The following is a 6141-nucleotide window of genomic DNA, read 5'->3' as shown; positions in this document are numbered from 1 at the left end:
CTCCTGAATTGTCCCAGGAACCCCAACTCTTGCTCCTTCTATTATGCAGACCAATGTTTCTCTTTACAACTACTATCCCCAAACTTGCATATTGAAACCAATCAAAGTATTCAGGTGAATAGAGGAATCTACCTTACAGGTCAGGGAACAAACCTCCCAGTTCTATTCAAGACATCCTCAACAGGTCATTGGTCTCAGGCACATGCTTAAGAACTGATCTTTTTCACACATAAAATGGAGACAAGTATCACATATGGAACCAACTCCACACATTTTCTTGAAAGTTCCACATGAATGAGTAACATATGGGATACATAGATTTTTTTCTAAATTCCTAAAAAAATTCAACACATTATTGGTAAAGATTTTAGGATTTTTCATGATGATTAATGTTTATGACGAATGTGATCCTGCCTGCTTAACAAAGCAAATTTGTTTTAACGGGGCCATAATTGTAAAGAAATTTCTCATCTTAAAATAAAAATAAACCTTCATACTATATTTTTTCTTAACTGAGAATCTGGTATTCAACTGATTGAAAATTATTAATACATGAAAAGGAAAAATGACAACATTTGCATCTTACTTATATAAAAAAATAAAAGAACTCAGCCAGCCTAATCTCAAGAAAATATGAAAATTACACCTTTAGGATCCTATGCTCTAGACAAATGTGGATCTTTCTAAACAGCTTTTAAAGTGGTATTTTATTCTAGTGGAATCTTTTCTCTTTCATTAACCTGGAGGATAAAAAACTTAGACTTTCAGTTAAAGTAACTATCAAATGAATAAAACAGCAATGTATTATCAATATGTAACACACTGATCTTAAATAATAGTACCCTAAAATTTTTTAGTCTTTCATACAATAATGAACAAGTCTCTTTTCTTCAAAATTATCTTTAATGTGTTGTATAGCTACTGTTGCTAAGATTCCTTTCTTTTCTCTTTTTCTTGAAAAAGAATATTATGTTACATAGCCTATGGGGTACTCTTATCTTACCTTAACTTCTGGTATCATAACTACACAAAACTAAATCTGCGCAGACATGTCTTTGTTTTAAATAAAGAATGATACATGGAAGTGGTTAGATTTTAAATTGTTTTAAATATTCACATTATATTTCAAACCATCAATTCTCACAAATGAAAAATCAATTCTCACAAATGAAAAATTTGAGTTTCTAGTCCATATCATCCAGTTAATCTGTCCATATTTGTTTATGAGATATGAGAGTAAATATAAAATACTAATTCCAGACAAATGTGCCTCCATCAATTAAGAACAGGATGAAAACATCTGGTTGCTTTAACATAAATTATAATTGCTCTCACTGGTTATCTCTCTTTGGCTGTACAAAATCAAGTGGACTTGAATGGAGCATTCTTTCTCCTTCTCTATTACTCTAGCAAATAATATCATTTTCCACACCTGCCACTGAGGGACTTTTTCAAAAGAGATTTTACTCTCATTTTCTTCCCTTGTGGGGATGATATGGGGAAAAGGGCAGTAGAGGGAGGCAGGGAATTAAACCAATCCCAGCCAATTTTCAAAAAAAAGATAATGTGTTCTCACCACCTCTCAGTTGTAAGCTCCTAATCGGTAAAAGCCAAAGTTGTGCACAAGTTTAACTTCCCCATTACAGTGTGAGTTCTTCAAAGACAGACCCCTATTTTACTCATGTTTTTACCCCCAGCACCTACCATGCACGATACAAGAGATGCAGGAAGAGTTTAGCAGGAATGCTGAAAGAATTGATGAGTGGGTGGAAGGTCAGTGGTTAAGATTCTATGTGTAGCCACAGCCATCACTCCCTTTAAAAGACAAATATAGACAATATCTCATTGGCTAGGAATGTAGGTAAGCCCCACTAAAGAGTAAGAGTAGTCATTGTTATTATTTTAAATATAGAAAATAATTAGTGAAAGCCACTCAAAAATTTGCATTCATCTATTGAGATCTGAAAGGTTGGGTTGGTTTAGGATTGATCACAAGATAGTAGGAATTAAAGAAATACCATTGGATTAGAAACTAACAAAAGTTTTTCATGTCAAAGACCATTTTAATCAATTGATAGGATTTTTGTTCCTTTTGAATTCCTGTGTTGCTTTTGACAATATTTCAGAATGAGGCAGGGTTAGAATTGCTTTTCACCCAGTAAAGAACTACATGGAAAAATTGGCTTACCTTCTATTTTCTAGAGACAAAGGTGAGATTCTATTGAAAAGAAACAGGATAAGAAAAAGCATAATTAACTAACTCATTCTCAATATTCCTGGTCTCCTTCCTGTTACTCAAATGGATCTTTCGTTTTAAAATGAACACTTGGGGACACGCTGGTGAGTTTGACTTTGATCAGTATAGGCCCCAAGATTTCCTTGATGGTTTGCCTTTGCATAAAAGAAATGGATGTCCCTGGGCAGTCTGTGGAATCTGCTCCTGTATTCGAATAAGGCCTGCTGTCATTACTGCTTCACTTAGAGTAATACTGCTGGTTATTATAGTCACAACATCCAACACTGCTCAGAGATTATCCCTTCAAAAGAAGAATCAAGAACTAGGCTGCTTATAGCAAAGACCAGTGTATCTACCTCACCATTAAAAAATTTTTATTTCTTGGACAACATAAGACAAAAATCTAATGTAGAATCACCAATAAAATCCTCCCAAGTTAATTTCTGACTGAACGTTGCCCAGTTAAAGTCCCTAGCCAGTGAGACCACAGAACAAACACCACAGTGAGTAAAGAAACATAACCTGATACCAATGTTGTCCATATTATCCAGGTAGAAAGCTATTGCCCACAGAGTCAACAAGATGCAGGAAATACATGTGTCCGCACGCATGTGTCAGAATGCAAGGAGACAAGCCAAATCTGGATTTGACTAGTATCTAAAGCTTTCTCTGACAAATTCAAGGACATAGTGCATACATCTCAGGAAGTGTAACTTCAAGTTAACCTGACCTTAATAAAGACTTACTAGTGTTATAATAAAGTCTCTATAACTGGATGTGCATATTCATGTGATCTCAACTATTCGAGGTTCTTACTCAGAGAGTGGTCACTGGGGCCTAGGCTTCGGGGCGGGGAAACATGAGCAGTAGCCTTTAGAAATGGTCATGACTTGGTGATGCCCATTGTAGTTCGTGGGAGTCAATCATCAGTGAATACATCCTCACATGGTCTGTTGCACTGATGAGCACTGCTTCTGATAGAGTTAGACACAGTGTAGTAAAGGGCAACAGCACCCCGGATAGGGCAACGGCTTACAAAAATGTCTTGGGAAAAAAGTGATTCACACCATTAAAAATCCAGGCACAGTAAACCGATAATATGGTCTCAATTGTTGACCAATTTCCTAAAATATAATCTGGGAGTTTATAGAAAGAAACTATATAATTCTGTCTGGAATCAGATAATACACCAATTCACTTAAAAACTAAAATATGGGAGTGTCTGGGTGGCTCAGTTGGCTAAGCACCTGCCTTTGGCACAGGTGCTCACCCTGCCTCCCTCTAAGCAAAGGAGCCAAAGGTAATGATCCCAGGGTCCTGGGATCAAATTCTGCATCAGGCTCCCTGCTCAGCAGGGAGTCTGCTTCTCCTTTTCCCTTTGCCCCTCTCCCCTCTGGTGCAGGCTTTTTCTCTCTCTCAAATAAATCAGTAAAATCTAAAACAAAAACAAAAACCTAAAATGTGTATCATTTGTTTTAAAGGGATAAACAAAATATAATTAAATTAAAGAAAAAAAGGAGACAGTGAGACAACCCCAGTAGGCCATTTCAAGTCACTACAAAGATGTTTCAAACCTAAATCTACAGGAACACTTTGAGAGGCCAATGATCCATCAAGTATGGACCAAAGCACCCATATGTAGTGCTTACAAGGCACTCAGTTTTTACCATATTTTTGTTTAATAAATGTGAATTACTGCAGAATTATTTTTATAACCCACTAGAAAAATGTTGTTCCGTGATATTAAATTCACCAGCACAGAGATGCTTTCTGGAATATCAAGCAGGCACCGAGTTCTGAATTTGTGCCGGAACATAACAAACACAAACCACAATTTCTTTGGCTTCACATTAAGAAATCAGATGGTGCTCAGCGAGTGCATGAGCATTCTGAAGGGACAATGTCCTCCAAATAAAAGAAGCCCTTGATCCTATCTCAGAGTCAAGAAGTTCTAGATTTATGTCTGCAATTATATGTCTACATAATTTACATGGATCACAAGCTATTTTCCGGGTTACAAGGAAGAAGGCTGGTGGGGGTGGGAAACGGGTGTTTGGATAAACAGGACTTGAACTTTCTGACAGGAATCACAAGGAGAATCTCAGCCTTATTCACACAGCGTCAGGTGTCAGTGCCTTGCTGGAGAGGAGGAGGTATCCAGAAGAGAACCCCCAGGCTCTGGGATATGTCCCTAAGTGGCCAGGAGAGTATCCAATGATTTGGGGTTTTTTGTTTGTTTTTCCAAATAGAAAGGAGTCCAGGAAGGCTGTATGAGAACAGAGCACTGGAGATTTACAGGGGGTAAAACCCAGCTAACAGAAATATGTCAGTATAACCCACCACAAATCTTCAGTTTGCACGAAAGCCTATAGAGAAGGATGCTCCAAAGGTAGAAAAAATAAAATAATTATCTTTGGCTCAGAGCCACCAACAACAAAACAGACCTCGATGCCACAATGATAGTGACTTGCAACTATAGACAGATAACTAGATAGGGTTAGTTTCTGACTCAGAGTCTGAATGAATCAGTTTGGCTGGTTAGTATTAGGCAGTCTGTGAACAAAGGGGTTATTTGAACTGCCCTCATGGTTGTCTCCAGCAAATGGTCAGGTGGAAAGAATGATGTAGATAACGAAGATTATCACACTGAGGAAGATTGCCATTAAGACTCACTGGGTTTCACACCATGTGTTCCGTACAAAAAAATCAGAGCCTGTCCAGTGAGGACAAGGGGATGGTGCCCCACCTGGCTTCAGCTGTCTCCGAATGATCTCTGAGAATTCACAACACAATCCCAAAGGCTGCTCTACCTGTTGTTCCTACCTTTCATTTTTTAACAAGTCATTTTTTTTTTTTAACAAGTCGGTCTTTGTAAAGAACTGTGGAGTTCCCAGGGTTGTTTTTTGCAATGGGTATTGAAGAATCCAATTTGAAATACACAGTACAGTGTGCTTATGGGCCAACAGCTCTGGAATAGCCAACTGGAAAATGTTTTCCCCAAAGAAGTAAATGATACCAGAACCATTCAAGTGTTTCTCAGCCTTACTTGCTTATTCAGTTTAGCTGAATTATTCCAAGAGATTTCAAGTCTTGGCATCACTTGGTTTGCTTATTTGTTTTGTTATTCAGCACTTTTTCTCTCTTTTAAGAATATTTTAAATTGAGGCATATTTCATGTGATTGGAAATGGGTGTAATATAGATTCTGTTAGATTTTGCTATCTTATGGCTGACAAGCTAGGCATTCATCCCAGCAGCTGCCTCGGATGGATTTTGGGAGAACATGGCAACCCAAGTGTGGCTGTAGAGTGGAGCAAATGTGGCAGGCATTTCTCTCCAAGAACTGAATCCAGAAATGGGAAGACAATGACAGTGAAAATTGGAAGGAAGTGCCTAAGATGGTGGTTGAAAGTGCCTACAAAGTCATCAAGCTAGAAGGATACACCAGCTGGGCTACTGGATTGAGTGTGGCTGATCTCATGGACTCCTTGTTGAAAAATCTACCCAGGATCCGTCCAGTGTCAATGATGGTGAAGGGACTGCATGGCATCGAGAATGAAATCTTCCCAAGCCTTCTGTGTATCCCGAACACTCAGGGATTAACCAGTGTGCTCAGCCAGAAGCTGAAGGATAATGAGGTTGCTCAGCTCAGGAGTTACCTAGTGGGACATCCAGAAAGACTGAAAACACCTTGTGACTTCTGGCTTCTAGGCTGTAGAAATTTAAAACTACAACGTGATTAACCGCGAGCCTTCAGTTTTTCATCCGTACACGTGGATCACAGTTTGCTTTTATCTCCCTAAATATGTGAATCTGGACTCACAAAATCGAGGATACACTTGGTTTAATGTTGGCAATATGAGCCCTTAATAAGTAAAATTAACTATCATAAAAAAATAAATAAAA

The 6141-nt window shown here is 38.1% G+C and overlaps 1 pseudogene; it reads left to right on the top strand.

Annotated features, from left to right (window-relative positions):
* Positions 1 to 1721: 1721 nt before the first annotated feature.
* Positions 1722 to 5919, top strand: LOC116572839 (annotated as a pseudogene).
* Positions 5920 to 6141: the final 222 nt, after the last annotated feature.

The sequence above is a fragment of the Mustela erminea genome, chromosome 14 (genome assembly GCF_009829155.1).
Source record: "Mustela erminea isolate mMusErm1 chromosome 14, mMusErm1.Pri, whole genome shotgun sequence".
In the NCBI taxonomy this organism is placed as follows: Eukaryota; Metazoa; Chordata; class Mammalia; order Carnivora; family Mustelidae; genus Mustela; species Mustela erminea.
The sequence above is the reverse complement of the archived record's forward strand: the minus strand, read 5'-3'. Positions and strand labels throughout refer to the sequence as shown.